This window comes from Rhinoderma darwinii, chromosome 3 (genome assembly GCF_050947455.1).
Source record: "Rhinoderma darwinii isolate aRhiDar2 chromosome 3, aRhiDar2.hap1, whole genome shotgun sequence".
Classification (NCBI taxonomy): domain Eukaryota; kingdom Metazoa; phylum Chordata; class Amphibia; order Anura; family Rhinodermatidae; genus Rhinoderma; species Rhinoderma darwinii.
Window position 1 is genome coordinate 310,852,620 of NC_134689.1, and position 17,208 is coordinate 310,869,827.

At 43.1% G+C, this 17,208-nt stretch overlaps 1 protein-coding gene across 2 annotated transcripts in view; it reads left to right on the forward strand.

The window, feature by feature from the left end:
• The first annotated feature begins 692 nt into the window (after nucleotides 1-692).
• SV2B (synaptic vesicle glycoprotein 2B) overlaps nucleotides 693-17,208 on the forward strand; it is a 120,142-nt gene continuing 103,626 nt past the window's right edge. For both annotated transcript variants that reach the window (XM_075858216.1, XM_075858215.1), the window contains exon 1: nucleotides 693-866. The gene's annotated coding sequence lies outside the window, so the exon portion shown is untranslated. The remainder of the gene's footprint in view (nucleotides 867-17,208) is intronic.

A 17,208-nucleotide genomic window follows, 5' to 3' on the forward strand; every position in this document is an offset into this window, starting at 1 on the left:
CAAACTAGTATCAGTCCTGCATTATTATCGCTAGCTTCCGTTATCTGGTTGAATTGCAAATATGGTGGTGCTACAATACCAATCAACACTTTCTACTACTTTTGCTGTAGGCCTATCCTTCACCAGAGTTTATCATTCTGTAAGTTCTAATATTTTTTTTTTCTACAGATACGTGGATGGCCCTCACTGATGAGCATGAGAACTATGTATTAGTGAAGCTGATAGAACGCAAGATTAGTAATATGTTAATAATATGTATTAGTAATGTATGACACTAAAATGTAAAAAAATATAGTAGGAGTTGTGTACAAAAGATCATAACTGACAGGAGTTTACAAAGGTACAGTAGATACGAAGAGCAGGGAAAGGATGCACAATCTACATTTCTGATTTATTCTTCCTTTCATTGCCGCTCAGAAGATGAAATAACCTTTTCATATTGCTCCAGTAAGAACACATCTATCTATCTATCTATCTATCTATCTATCTATCTATCTATCTATCTATCTATCTATCTATCTATCTATCTATCTATCTATCTATCTATCTATCTATCTATCTATCTATCTATCTATCTATCTATCTATCTTTCTATCTATCTATCCCTCTTGGCTGTTTTTCTCAGCTCATTTCCTCTTCTCTACTGCTTCCTTTCATCTGTCGAGCTTCCTTTTCTCTCGGTGTGGAGGCGGTGATGCTATATGCTGACATATGGTCCTGTTCTGTTTTCACAGGGCTTCCCTCTGGTGCATCATTAGCATGCTTTACTAGGCAGGTCTGCATCACTGGAAAGAAAGGAGATTCAGGTTGAATACACAGCTTTGTGAAGATTGTTCATACAGCACTATAACTGCATACAACTCCAGGTAAGACCTACTTATTTTTCTCTCTAGCCTCAGTGTTATTACTAGGCAGCCGGTTCTTGAACTTGCTGGCACATGCAAATTGACTGGTTGCTCAGTCATCACATAAGTAAGCGCAGAATGCAATACTTCTTCATTATCTATTTCTGCTCCTGTGCAGTGAGAGTAATTCCAATATTGTAAATATAACTCAAGGTGACGTCAAGGACGTTAGAGTTTATATTCTTGTCTCAAACAAATGGAATGGAAATCATAATAGTTTGGATCTAGGGCAAGGTTTAAATGTGACCTTGTGTCTTAAACCTTTGTGTTGATATTTTGTTAAATCCATCCCTGAATGTATTGAGACATAGAAATATATTGTTACACACATTCGCCTGGCATTTTAATGTGCATTTCTTCTGCCGGTAAGTTATGACATTAGTCTACTTGAAGGACAGGTTTTATTTTTTCCTGTGGTGATGAGTTACTGTATGTTAGCGCTCCCTAAGTGTCTGGTGACCGTACGGTAAATTGAACCACCACTTACAGCTGCCTATTCTCACGAAATCAAATAAGGGGAGACCTCCTCGATTTGCTGCAGTACAAACAAGTATCCTGCACATCTGACAGAACCGCATAACTTTCTTGTAGTGGAAGAGAGTAGAGTGTAGACTGTAGCTGTGACTGATATGAGGGCACTGTGGATGTCAATGGTATGGTGGCACTCAGGGGCGTAACTAGGAAAGACTGGGCCCCATAGCAAACTTTTGACTGGGGCCCTCCTCCCCTGGGTGTCACACAACCCCCCCCTTGTAGATAGTGCCTTTTTTACAGCCCCCCCTGTAGATAATGCCATACAGCCCCCCTCTGTAGATAGCGCCATACATCCCCCCTGTAGAGAGCGCCATACAGCCCCCCCTGTAGAGAACGCCATACAGCCCCCCTGTGGGGAACGCCATACAGCCACCCCTGTAGAGAACGCCATACAGCCCCCCTATAGATAACGCCATACAGCCCCCCCTGTAGAGAACGCCATACAGCCCCCCCTGTAGAGAACGCCATACAGCCCCCCTGTAGAGAATGCCATACAGCCCCCCCTGTAGGGAACGCCATACAGCTCCCCCCCCCCCTGTAGGGAACGCCATACAGCCACCCCCCCCTGTATGGAACGCCATACAGCCACCCCCCATGTATGGAACGCCATACAGCGTCCCCCCTCCCAAAAAAATGCGACCTACAGTGTGTCCTACAAAATACATGTATCCCCTCTCCACAGGATCTCCACAGGATAGGGGATACATGAGTGATCGCTGGCAGCGATAGGGAGAACGGGGGACTGAAAGTCCCCTGAACTTCTCCATGACAAACCTCTGACTTCCGGCGTCTGCACAGCTCAATAAAAATGAAAGGAGCGCTGGTCACGCATGCGCACAAGCACGACCGGCGCTCCATTCATTTCTACGGAGCTGCCGACACAGACCCCGGAAGTCCGAGGTTTGTGATGGAGAACTTCAGGGGGCTTTCAGTCCCCCGTTCTCCCTATCAATGCCAGCGATCACACATGTATCCCCTGTCTTGTGGATATCCTGTGGAGAGGGGATACATGTCTTTTGCTCTATTTTGAGCCTTCAGGACCAGACACCGTTTAGCCATTTTTAGCACGTGTTAGTTAAATGGCTATAACTTTTTTATTTGTTGGGCTAACGATGTGATTTTTGCGACGTTTTTTCCGTAGACAATGCAAGTTTCATTTTTTATCGTTTTTATTCACACCTTTTTTGCTATTTTAGAATTTTTATTCATAAAGTTTGAAAATAATAGTAAAAAAATAAGCTTTTTTTACATTTCAGCTATTTTTTTTTTGGTAATAACATAGTTTTACCCTAAAATAGACCTTTTATTTGTGATCGTCATTGTCTACCGTAAATTTTTAGATATTACATGTCTATATTAGGGTAATTGGGTCAGCGCTAGCGTTACAACAATGATTGGCGGGGGGGGGGGAAGTTTTTTTTTTGGGGTGGGTATTTTATGTGTATTTATTATTTACATTTTTTTTGCACTTTACTTTATTATTTTTTTATTACTATGGTCTGCCCCCCAAAGGTCAAAGAAGACCTTTGGGGAACTTTATATATTTTTTTTCTTTCTTTTACACCATGTTTTTCCACTGTAACTGGAGCTGCACAGCAGCCCCAGTTACACTGGAAATCAGCCCTCATATAGTGATGGTCGTCACTAATAGGGCTGTGCTGGGTCTAGTAAGACCCAGCAGCAGCCTGCCACTAACGGCACCCAGCGATCATGTGACCAGTCACATGATCACCGGGAGGAATAGAGACAGCGCCGCTGCTGCTGTCTCTATTCCTGTACACAGCGCGCATTCAGCGCTGTGTACAAGTGATCAGAGAAGACAGAAGCAGCGAAAGCTGCTTCTATCCTCTCCTCAGGGTCCCCGGCAGTCACTGACTGCCGGAGACCTGACATTCAGCTGCCCGATCGCGCGGGCAGCAAGTTAAAACCCGAGCCGTAGAAAGTCTATGGCTCGGGTTTTAAGGACCCTGACCGCTGGCCGTAAAAATACAGCCAGCGGTCGGGAACCAGTTAATGGCAGAGCGGGGAGATACCTCCCTTGCTCTGTCGTAGTGTTCAGTGGCGTCCCGTTGTAGCAGCCATAGCGGCTGCTAGCGGAGCCTCCGGCCATGGTGGGGGCCCGTGCCGGCGGGCGACACGGGCCCCCTCATGCCGCGGGCCCCGTAGCAGCCGCTACTGCTGCTACGGCGGTAGTTACGCCACTGGTGGCACTGTAACTGCTTGTATTCTATCGGTGGCATAGATAGTAGTGTTCCATTGTAAAGCAGCCAGTGTCTTTTTTTATTTTCACGTAGTTTCCCTGATCCATTTTTTAATTACAAGCAAATAGTAACTGTAATGACAGGGTAGGGAGACAGACAGGTGAGCCCTAATCTACCCGCCACTCAGTCCCTGCCTACTTGCAACGACCCGTCCTAAGCGACGGGGTACAACTGGACGATGGTCCCTACGCTCAGTAAGTGCAAGACAGACAGGGGTACACAGAAGCTAGGGAAACGGGGCAGCTGCCCACGGAGACACCGTGAGCAACAAGAGTGGTGAACGAGCTGAGTCAAACCAGGAGAGAGCGAGGTACAAAACGCTGAGCAGGAGAGTGGTCAGAAAGCCAAGGTCAATAACAAGCAGAGGATCAGTAGTACAAGCAGCAGCAGCAAGCCAGGAAACAAGCATAGAAGAATCACAGGCAAAGGAGGAACAGGAAAGGCAGGTATAAATAGACAGTGGGCGGGAACTAGCTCCGTCTGGCCAGGCTGTGATAGGCTCTCCCACTCCTAAGCCTGCCATCCTGAGTGGTGGAAGATGGAGTCAGTCTCACAGACATAGGAGCAGGTGCAGACTGATTGCCCACGGGCGTCGACACAGAACCTGTGTCTGGCAAATCCTTTACAGTAACAGTAATAAATGTATATGAGGGAATTTCTATGCATTCAGCTCCCTGGTATAAATATCATAATAATGTGTGCGCATTTATAGGCTGTGCTCTATTGTGATGATGTCACAATAGAGGGCATGTACAGTATATTCACTGGCTAAGCTCTGTTGTGCAGATGGAACAATAGCGTTTATGTCCATGTATGAATTGAGCTCTATTGTGATGTCACAATGCGTATTTGTGAATTTAAAAAGCTGCTTTATATTTCATTCACCTCATTGTCACTGGTATGAGGGCACCGTGGCTGTGAATGTTATGATGGCACTGCTTGTATTCTGTCTGTGGCATAGATGGTAATTATCTGCTGTAAAGTAGCCTGTGTTTGTTAGATTTACTGTAGTTTCCCTGATCCACTCACTATTCAATTGCCACCAAATAGTAACAGTCAACGATGTATATTAGGGATGTAAAAAAATATATAAAAATAAGTGTTTAAGGCTAAAAGTCTGATGCAAAGTCTTAGACACATAACATCCCCAAAAAAAAACCTTTGGTAAGCAAAAAAAAAAAAGACCCCTCGACAATTAGAGAGCACAGGCCATCTGTAATAGGTAAGAGCCTGTTCCCATATATCTGGCAGTTTGGCGTAGTTTCCCTCCGGCATGGTGCAGAAACACAGGGGGGGTGGGTGAACTGATGCTGGAACTGATCCCATTCTTCCCTATAAGAACAATTCTGGTATTGGTTGTATCTATTTGACGCTGGATGTCTACCTTCGCCAGAGAGAAAAACATTGCATGCAGCGTTTTCCTTAACGGCTATCCGATAGTTTGGCTATGAACTCTGGACCGATGCACAAAGTGCACATAATTTCAACAGTTGTGTCCGGCTTAGACTAAAAACCACAGGCCGGATGAAGCTGATATACTGTAGGTGAACCCAGTATAAGGGTGGTGAGAACAAGAAGAAAAGTTAATCTAGTATACTCCTAGGGTCACTGAAAGCTGTACAGGAGGAGAGATCGATGGCGGACACGCAACATTGTACAGTGCTGACATCTCAGCCTAGGCACGTGGTGATCTGCTGGAGTGATAAACCAAGGTTCATGGATTCTGTCCCTCTCAGTTTGGGAAAAGCAGCGATAACAGGCACGTCGACGAACAGGAGGCATTGCACAATCATCCCACACCACTTGATCCGATTTTTGAGGTTTCATGTGGCTAAAACACTTTGCTTTCAATCTGGCTTTTATGCCTCTCCCACATGCCACAGATTGGAGCTAGATGCTTGAAAATTTGATCATTTGCAGATCTTAGCGACACCTGCTACTTCCTCGATTTGCATGACCTTATGGCTTGCCCTTCTTGGTATTGCAATTTCAATGTTGAGAAGTGTGTATATATATATATATATATATATATATATATATATACTTTCTCAATGAATTAGAATATCATCCAAAAGTTAATATATTTCACTAATTCAATTCAAAAAATGAAATTCATGTATTATATAGATTCATTAAACACAGAGTGATCTATTTCCAGCATTTTTTTTCTTTTAATGTTGAAGATTATGGCTAACAGTTAATGAAAACCAAAAATTTAGTGTCTCCGAAAATCAGAATATGTATAAGCCCAATTTCAAAAATTATTTTTAATACCGAAATGTTGGCCTACCGAAAAGTATGTACAATATTTGCCCTCAATACTTGGTAGGGGCTTCTTTTGCATGAATTACGGCATCAATACAGCGTGGCATTGAGGCGATCAGCCTGTGGCACTGCTGAGGTGTTATGGAAGCCCAGGTTGCTTTGATAGCGGCCTTCAGCTAGTCTTCATTATTGGGTCTGGTGTCTCTCATCTTCCTCTTGACAATACCCCATAGATTCTCCTTAGGGTTTAGGTCAGGCGAGTTTGCTGGCCAATCAAGCAAAGTGATAATGTGGTTATTAACCGGTTAAGGACTAGGTTGTTTTACAGCTAAATGACCAGAGCAAATTTTACAATTTTGCTATGCGCTTCTTTAGATGACTATAACTCTGCAGGTGAATAAAGTTCATCTTTGAATTTTACACTCTTTTTAAAGGACAGATAGGGCTTTGTTTTAGCGGCATTTGTCAGTATATATAATTATTTTTTCTCTCTAAAGTGGGCAAAATTGGAAAAAAATTCAAGAATTTTGCAATTGCGTCAGTTTATGCCAGAATTTTTCACACACAGTATGGACCACGGACAAAATTAATCTCCTTTCACATTCTTCCACTTCTCCCGTGCATGGGGATACCAAATATGTGTGCTTTATTCACGGGCATGTGCCAGGGCTTGGCATAAAAGGAGGCTTTTTGGCCTTTTCGGTCCAGGAATTTTGCATTTGATTTTATAGCAGCATTTTGTTTTCTTGGGGGCGTAATGCTGCTGAAACATTAGAAACACCCCATAAATGACTTCATTCACACAAGTAGACCCCACAAGGTTTCCTTCAAGGGGTTTATCATATTTTTAGACAGTCCAGTTTTCTTCTGAAAGTTTCTTGAATAAGATGGAACAAAATAAAATCAGCTTTTTTTTAGCAAATGCGTCAGTTTATGCTAGCATTTTTCACACATAGAATGGACCACGGACAAAATTCATCCCATTTCACATTCTTCCACTTCTCCCGTGCATGGGGATACCAAATACGTGTGCTTTATTCACGGGCATGTGCCAGGGCTTGGCATAAAAGGAGGCTTTTCGGCCTTTTCGGTCCAGGAATTCTGCATTTGATTTTATAGCCGCATACTGTTTTCTGGGGGGCGTAATGCTGCTGAAACATTGGAAACACCCCATAAATGACTTCATTCACACAAGCAGACTCCACAAGGTTTCCTTCAAGGGGTTTATCATATTTCTAGACAGTCCAGTTTTTTTCTGAAAGTTTCTTGAATAAGATGGAACAAAATAAAATGAGCAATTTTTTAGCAAATGCGTCAGTTTATGCCAGCATTTTTCACACACAGTATAGACCACGGACAAAATTCATCCCATTTCACATTCTTCCACTTCTCCTGAGCATGGGGATACCAAATATGTGTGCCTTATTTATCACATAGAGATGTAGGAGGGCGGACGATAGAAGAAGCTTATTTCACAAATCGCCTTTTTTCAAAGCTGGTTTTACAAAACTCAACAGAGTTTCTATAACACTTCCAAAATATCTGCTCTTGAAGCAGAAATCCCAAAATATTCATCTAGGGGTATAATGGGAATTTATTTTTTTGGGTTTTCTAAAATAAGAAATTGCAGGTTTATGCAAATAGAGCTCTCCAGCAGATGAACTTTAGAAAACATGCAAACATGACATCCAAAAATAAAAATGTAATGTAGGGCAAATATATTTTCAACTAATTAACTAAAATCTAATAATGCAGAACAGTGTGGTATTTTTTAAAACATGGGTCAATGCACAGACCTGGTTGTGAGGGACATGATGGACAGAAATATCGGGAATCTTCGCGGTGCCCGTCTTTTCTGCAGACGTGGAACCTTTTCTAGGGGTTGCTTCTGGTTGGTGTTGGGGGAATCCGACTGATCGCGTGACATCCTCAGACTGGGGGCATTCTCTGGTGTCCTGAACATCAAAAATGAGGCCTTCAATAATTTTCTCCTGGAAATCCAGGTATGTCTGCCTCAGTTTTTTTTGTAGAGCACAAATGAATTGTGGATGGCCACCTGTAACAAATAAATGGCCACTTTTTTGTACCAGGTTTTTGTTTTTCGCTTCACTAAATAGGGCTGTAAAACCTGGTCGCTTAAATCCACCCCCCCATGTACTTGGTATATTCGGACACGCTCACTGCTTGTCCGATGTTGCCCCCCTTTCCCTCACTGCCACTGTTCCTGCGGTATAAATCGTGCTTAGCACATACACATCTTTGCGATCCCTGTACTTGACCGCCAGCAATTCCTCAGATGCATAAGCACAGGAGTCTCCCTTTACCAATGCGCTTCCCCACTAATTGCTGCGGAAAACCAATTCGGTTTTTGCGCATTGTACCACATGCCCCAGTCCTTGCAGCATACAAATGCCTAAACAGGGGCACACTAGAATAAAAATTGTCGCAGTACAGGTGGTACCCCTTGTGAAGCAGAGGCTGCATTATCTCCCACACGATCTTACTGCTGGTGGAAAGATCAGGGGGGCATCCAGGAACATTTATGCGGTAGTATATCCTGACCCGCTTTCGCACAGTTTATAAAGCTTAACGCCATATCTTGCCCTTTTGGAAGGTAGATATTGGCGAAAGCTAAGTCTTCCATGGAAGTTGAGGAGGGATTCGTCCACGCTTACATTCTGCTCAGGGGTGTAGAGTTGCAGGAATAAATTATTGAGGGAATTTATCAGTGGTCTTATTTTGAACAATCGGTTTGCATTGGTACTTGGGGGGGCCTGTGCGTTGTCGTTGAAGTGGAGGAACCTCATTATTGTCTCATAACGAGACCTGGGCATTACTGCAGAATACACTGGGGTGGCTTGGGCGGGTCTTGTTGACCAGTAAGACCTAATGGAGGGCTTTTTGACAATACCCATATTTAGGATGAGCCCCAAATTTTTTTTTAATTCCTGCAAATTGGTGGCCGTCCAATCTCTTGCATGGGTGGATGAAGGTTTCTGACTTATATATTGAGCGGCATATAAATTAGTTTCGTGGACAATCATATTTAGGATGTCGTCAGTTATAAATAAATGGAAGTAATCCATTTGGACAAAATTTGTATTGTCCACGGTTATGCCAGGAGTGGCAGTAAATCCGTGGATTCTAGGCGCAAAAGATGGGGCAAGTGCCCATACAAGAGCCTGGACTGAAGGGACCAGGCTGTCCCGTGCTACAGCGCTACTTGGCCCTGCGCTTTCATGTTCTGCAGTTTCAACTGCATCAGGGACAACGTCCCCTGAAGATGAACCTGAAGTGACGCTATCATCGTCACTGCCCAAAACAGGTTCCATCTCTGACGCGGTCTCCGACTCAGACCACAGCATGGCGTATGCCTCCTCGGCGCTAAACAACTTCCTCACCATAACGTCACTAACACTAACACTAACTAAACAAATTTTTTTTTTTTTATAAAACACACAAACTAACTGGTATATATATCTACACTACCGCTACCAAAAAAATATTCCGCTATTGCTATATATATTATATATATATGTGGATATATATATATAATTATCAATCTGGCGTGGCATGGAGGCGATACGTAAAGTCTCCAGCATTAAGGATAATACAGGGACAATAGTTCCAAGTGAGAAATAGCCCCCAAGATTTGACTCAAGGCCCTCTGTCCTTCGCGTATTACATGTCCCTCTTTTTGCCATGGGAAATAGATTTCCATGAATAGACTTGCTACAATAGCGCTCCAGAAAAATGTAATCATTTGGTATTTCATCATTTGGTACAATTTTGATCTTAAAATATATATAGATGATTTTTGTGCTAATATTTAAATTAAAAACATTTCGAACATTTAGATATACATACAAAAATTCATCTTTCACACAATGAACCACATGTGTTCCTCTCTGACTGCCCAAAAAGTTGGGCAAATTATTTGATAAAACAGCATTTCTGTGTTTTTCTGTATGTATGATCAGCTATGGTGTGATGCACCTGAGGCCTAGTTAGCCTTGGCACGTGGTCTCTATTTATCTGCAGACATTGCCTGGCTCCCTCTGCTATAACTGGCAGCAAAGGAAGAGGAGTATAATTACATTTTCTTATTTTCTTGTGTATTTTTGTGTTCGCAATGAAACAAAGTGGATGCTCTGCTAAATAATGTCATTAGGCTGAGTGCTGTTTGTTGATCTTCTATCTTTCAGATCTTGTATAAAAACCAGATTATTTCAGACTGAATGCATGGGGGAGTTTCCATTAAGGATTAATTATTTTTTTTCATACAGATCGTATTGTCACTGACAAAAGAAGCATGCTGCTTGTCTAGTTGAACTCAATCTATGAGTGTGATTATTAGTGGATCTACAAGTTGCGACATCACAGTTGCTTAAAGGGGTTCTCCCACAAAACACATGTATCCCCTATCCACAAGATAGGGGATACATGTGTGATCGTTGGGGGTCCGACCTCTGAGAACACCAGCGATAAGGAGAACTGGGGACTGTAAATCCCCCGAAGTGCTTTATGAGAAGCATGGGACTTTCAGGGTCTGTATCCGGCTTGTGAATTCCGGCAGCTCAATGGAATTTAATGGAGCGCCGGTCACGCTTATGCGCATGCGTGACTGGCACTCCATTAATTTCTATGGAGCTGCCAGACACACAAGCCGGACAGAGACTCATGCTTCTCATGGAGCACTTCCTGGGCTTTCAGTTCCCTGTTCTCCTTATCACCGGGGGTCCCAGCGGTCGGACCCCCAGCAATCACACATGTATCCCCTATCCTGTGGACGGGGATACATGTGTTTTGTGGGACTATCCCGTTAAAGAGAACCTGTCACTAGGGGATATATATATATATATATAAAAGTTGAATTAGTTTACTGACCTGAATAGTGCTGTCTTTCTAATTCCAATGCTGTTTTTCATGTTTTCTGGACCCCCACCCGTTGGCTAACTGTAGCAAATTAGCACATAGGGAGCCAACACAACAGTGGACCACGTTTCTTAAATGGGGCGGTTCAGTAAAAAAAAGAAAAACTGCGCTGAAATCAGGAAGACGGCGCTATTTAGGCATAACTCCCAACTTTCAAGTATTGCAAAAAGGGACAACAGATGCGGCAAGCTGCGCACATTGCAGGTTTTTTTTCCTGTTAAGCCACACCTCTAACCCGGCCCCCTACCCACCCATACACACCCAGTTCATCTAACACAGTATCATGCTCCCATAGTGCCTCTCCACAATATAATGCCCCCATAGTACCTTTCCACAGTATAATGCCCCCATAGCTGCCCCCACACAGTATAAAGCCCCATAGTGCACCCCACACAGTATCATTCTCCCATAGTACCTTGCCCCAATAAACCCCCACACAATATAATGCCCCTATAGCTCCCCACACACAGTATAATGCCCCCATAGTGCCCCACACACAGCCTCCTACACATTATAATGCCCCCATAGCTGCCCCCATACTGTATGATGCACCCATAGATGCACCCATACAGCATGATGCCCACACAGATGCCCCCATACAGTAAAATACCCAATAGCTGCATCCATACAATTTAATGCCCCTATAGGGTATAATGCCCCCATAGCTGCTGACATACAGTATAACACCCCATAGCTGTCCCATGCAGTATAATGCCCCCACACAGTATAATGCCCTATAGCTACCCCATACAGTATAATGCCATCACATCTGCCCCCATACAGTATAATGCCCCCATACTGTATGATGCACCCATACAGTATAATGCCCACACAGACACCCCCGTACAGTATAATGTCCACACAGATTCCGCCATACAGTATAATATCCCATAGATGCCCCATACAGTATAACACCCCCACAGCTGCCACCTTACAGTATAATGGCCACACAGATGCCCCAATACAATATAATGCCCATACAGATGCACCCATACAGTATAATACCCAATAGCTGCCTCCATACAATTTAATGCCCCCATAGAGTATAATGCCCCCATAGCTGCCGACATATAGTATAACTCCCCATAGCTGCCCCATAGAGTATAATGCCCCCACACAGTATAATGCCCTATAGCTGCCCCATACAGTATAATGCAATCACAGCTGCCCCCATACAGTACAATGCCCCTATAGATTCCCCCTTATAGTATAGTACCCCACAAGTGCTCTCATACAGTATAATGTCCAATAGCTGCCCCCATACAGTATAATGCCCCCACAGCTACCCCCATACAGTATAATGCCCCCACAGGTGCCCCCATACAGTATAACGCTCTCTTAGCTGCCACCATACAGTATAGTGCCCCATAGTGCCTAATGATAAAAATAATAAAATAAATACTCAACTAGCCCCGTTCCCACAGCGAGTGGAGAAGATTCCTCTGCTCCTCCGCTCTGTGCTATGAGTGGCTCAGTGCAGATATGCACGATGATGTCACTGCATTGTGCTAGTCTGTGCCGAGCCGATTTTGGCCGGCGTTACACAGTGAATGCGCCCTGCTTCAGCATTGGATTCAACTGTATCTGCATCCTGAAGATGCAGATACAGTTAAAACCAGGACATATCTCCGGCTGCCCGGAATTTGGGATGGTTGGAAGCTTTGATTTAAGTCAGTTAACCAGTTCAACTTATATGACCTAGTGACAAGTCCTCTTTAAGGCTGTGTTTACACATCGCTGTCAAAATGCCTTTTTTTCCCCACGGTTCACAAGAAATCTGCGCAATTTTTCTTAAATTTTCCAAAAATCGTGGCAAAAAAACCGCATTTTGACCGCAACATGTGTACCCAGTCATTTCTTGTGATAAAAGACCACAGTTTTGCCAAGGTCCCAGCAAAAAACATATTTTGCCTGCGACATGTGAACTGAGCCTTAGGTCAAGTTCATACTGTACAGGTTTGATGCAGCTTTCATGCATATTTTTTTATTTTATTATTAAAAGTAGCAGTGGAGGAGAGAGAGAAGTATAATACGAAGTTTTACATTTCTCTTCTTGTTCGGCTCCATTTTCAAAGTTTGGTAAAGAAAAAACTGCACCAAAGTGGAAAGTGTGAACAAGGACATGTGTCAATGTAAACTCCCTAAACCTGTGATGAATACAGGTGACACATATGGTCCGCAAAAGCATGGAGATATGCAATATGGGGCTCATTTGGGGCCAAATAGTGGCCATGTACAGCCATGTAGTACTCATACAGTGTCGTACAAAGCTCATCGAGTACCTAACAATGCTCAAAGAGTGTCATGCTTTGCCTAGATAGAGCCATAAATTGTCCATATAGTGGCCCACACATTCGATTACAACTTGTCTTTGGACATGTTTGCAAGGGTGGTTAGCACCCTCCGTGCTCTGCGCTGTAAGCACAGCACAAGGACACCGGCACCGGAGCTCGGGAGCTCGACTCCCGAGCAAACGGAGCGGTGTGGTAGTCATGGCGATGGTGTCGGAGACACCGCATGCCATGACTCACACCCGCTCCGAGCGAAGGGAGCGGTGTGGTAGTCATGAAGACGGTGTCGGGGACACCGCGTGCCATGACTCACACACGCTCCGAGAGAAAGGAGTGGTGTGGTAGTCTTGGCGGCAGTGTGGAGACACCGCGTGCCATGACACATACATGCTCACACAGAATGACGGAGTGAAGTCTCCGTCGGCTTTGTGAAGGAGAGGGCGGGCGGAGTGATGGGCCATCTTGACGTCACATGGAAGAGTAGGGGGGAGAAAGGAGAGGGTGGAGAGAGGGGGACAGAGAGAGGAGCCATCTTGGGAATAGGGAGAGAGAGAGAGGATCGTTCTGGAAAGTGCAGAAGAGGGAGCCAGCGGCAGACGGAGGATAGGAAGCCATCTCTCTCTCAGTGACGAGAGAGAGAAGGAGGGAACAGCCAAGGAGAAAACAGGGCTCAGCAGAAGAAAGCAGGTACCCTCAATTAGAAAACCCAATAGAGGATTCAGGTACTGAGCATTTGCAGTATCCTGTGGTATCCTGCAACCTTACACAAGTTGCCCCATATTACTCTGTCCCCGCAAATATCACCTATTTCCCTGCCACGCTGTCCCTGAAGTAAATCAACAAACAGCATTGGGTCAATACCCTGTGCCAGTCACGCACGTACATCAAAGCTTAACAATTGCCTGTGTCCTTGGGCTAGTGTCAAGAGAGAATATTGCCTGTATTTCTGTCACTGTGAACACGTTTTACTGTTAAAGAGAAGACACCGTTGTAAAGTGGGAGCGGGTAGAAAGCAGGACAGAAGTGACCGAGACTCACATGAGACTTATCGTCAGGATTGCTGACTAACTATACTCGTTACCTGTCTGCTCGGCTGCGTCCTAGTCATGCCGAAACACTACGGCTGCCGCCTGAGGTCGAGAGAGCGTTTGCCATAAAAGGTAGCGGTTAGCACCGCAATGACCCGTGGTAGTGCCTGTAGGCTCGGTTAGTCCACTAACTCCCACGACGCAACTCAGGGCCGGGAGCGTGGCTCTTACCTTTAGGCTATTCTGACGGTAGTGGGTAGCTCCCACCGTGACTGTCGGAGGCGTACGTGTATCAACCTTGGTAACGTGGGGGTTAGGCACAACCTCTCTCAGGGGGACTCCCGCGGGGTCGACGTCCCCAACCTCAGTAGTACTACCCGCTTCACTGAGAAGATACCCTGTCATTGTTGTGTCGTTAAGTAAACAGTTAAATCAAGAGGCTGTGTCATCTCTTTCGCTGCACTCAACAAGAACCTACCTATAAGCTTCTTTCTTGAATTGAGCTATACACTATTTTAGCATGATGATCGAATGATGATTAATGTATACATGTGCAGCTAAAGCTGTTCTGTAATATGGCCTAAGGCTGGAATTACACAGGGTGGTAGTGTGACGTGTGGTCAATAACCGCATGGCAAAATGGTTTACTGGGTTCGATGCAGTTGAAAACATGCGTTTTACCTATAAAACCGCGCTGCACACAACCACCCCATGTCAGTCCAGTCTTTTGGAAATTGCATCTTCTGGACATCCCTAGGTCACTGACAAGTTATATATAAATTGCAACTCAATGTATGCCTATGGAAATGGAGTCTTTAGCATGAGTGTCACACAACCAAAGTTGTCAACTAACTCAGACCTAAAATTATTAAAAACTACAACAATATCTGTAGGTATATTTTAGAAAAGAAAAGAATATAACGGTATATGTATCAAAAACCTATTTTCAATTTGGAAATGTTTTTCTTTCCAATAATAATTGACGATAATTGGATATTTTATTTGTATGATAATGAATAATAATAGAATTCGGCTTTGTTATGTTCCTAACATGTAATAATATATTTGATTTTCTTGGGGAAAAGTATACAACTATTGTGAAATTGTTGACACCTGTGCTTCTATCTGGAGTAAACCAAGTCTAATCTATTACTTGCCACATCGCTAGAATGGGGAGCACCTAGTGAATGGCTGGCTGAGCTGCCCGGATGGAGACAGAAAACCTGTGTGATGAGTGATGATGATCACAGTGATCTGGATAAACACAAAGAAGAGGTAGACTATATTTAGGTTATGGCCGGGCTCCAGGGACTAATCCTCTTTCAACGATTTATCCATTCTACAGATTACACGGTTGTTACTCCTCCCATAGCAGGAAGACGTGCAGTGGACCAGCTGTTCAAATATTAGTGAGCAAAAATGCGAAAAGCTTGTGAAGCTCGGATAATGCCTGCTGGATTTTATTCTATTTGTTAAATAGACTACACTAGAAGAAAAGAATCACTGGAATAATGATAGAGCTTTATAAAATATAACTTTTACTTCATATTGTTTAAAATAATGTGCAAAACATACACACAGGACAAATTTAAAGGCTAAAAATGTGCTCTCTTTTGTGAGAGAAAACTGACATTCTGTACGTTTTGTGCAGAGTAAATGCAAAGCTCCAAATATTACTGCATAAAGGAGGAGGTTTTTTCAAAGGTATATTTTGGGGTAATCCACCCCCCTACCCATTCTATAGTGTGTCCAAGTCCATCTTGATCCTGTAGCTGGGGACTGGGAAACCTCCTATTTTCCTTTTATATGTGTCCAGGCAGATAATGCTGTTCTCCCTATTAAAGTTATATTTTATAAAGCTCTATCATTATTCCAGTGATCGGGAGAACAGCATTATCTGCCTGGACACATATAAAAGGAAAATAGGAGGTTTCCCAGTCCCCAGCTACAGGATCAAGATGGACTTGGACACACTATAGAATGGGTAGGGGGGTGGATTACCCCAAAATATACCTTTGAAAAAACCTCCTCCTTTATGCAGTAATATTTGGAGCTTTGCATTTACTCTGCACAAAACGTACAGAATGTCAGTTTTCTCTCACAAAAGAGAGCACATTTTTAGCCTTTAAATTTGTCCTGTGTGTATGTTTTGCACATTATTTTAAACAATATGAAGTAAAAGTTATATTTTATAAAGCTCTATCATTATTCCAGTGATTCTTTACTAATTCTAAATAGAGTATTTATGCTATAAAAAACCTTTGGTGGAAGGAATAAAAATACCACCTGACATCTACACTAGAAGAAAGCAATCATTATTACATACTATCTTACACCATGTGCACCAAATAGACACCCTGGTGATGTTAGTAAATAGTTGTATAAAGTTTTAACAAGAGAAATAAAATCTGCTTTAATCTATGTATAGCAAGGTGCTCATGAGGATGGGGTAGATCAATGCAACGTGCACTTGTGTCTTTTCCGGGCACAAGCATATTATCTAGACCAGGGTTCTCAAAATCGGCCAGGTAAATGGGCCGCACATAGAAAAAAATGTGAAGTTGACGGGCCGCATTACTTCAAAACTTGATACGATACAAAATAATTGTTAATCAATTAGTTATTTGAACTACTATAACAATACTACATTACTATAATACTACATTATTATAACAATACTACATTACTATAACAATACTACATTACTATAACAATACGTTACTATAATAATACTACATTACTATAACAATACTATAATAATACTACATTACTATAATAATACTACATTACTACAACAATACTACACTACTATAATAATACTACATTACTATAATACCACATTACTATAATAATACTACATTACTATAATAATACTACTGTCACGATCTGTGGGTATGTGGACACACTAGGCCACACTGCCGTAGTGGGGTAGCAGCTGGCCAAACAGAGTACCAAGTCAATATAAAGTCCGAGCACAAGGGTACCTATA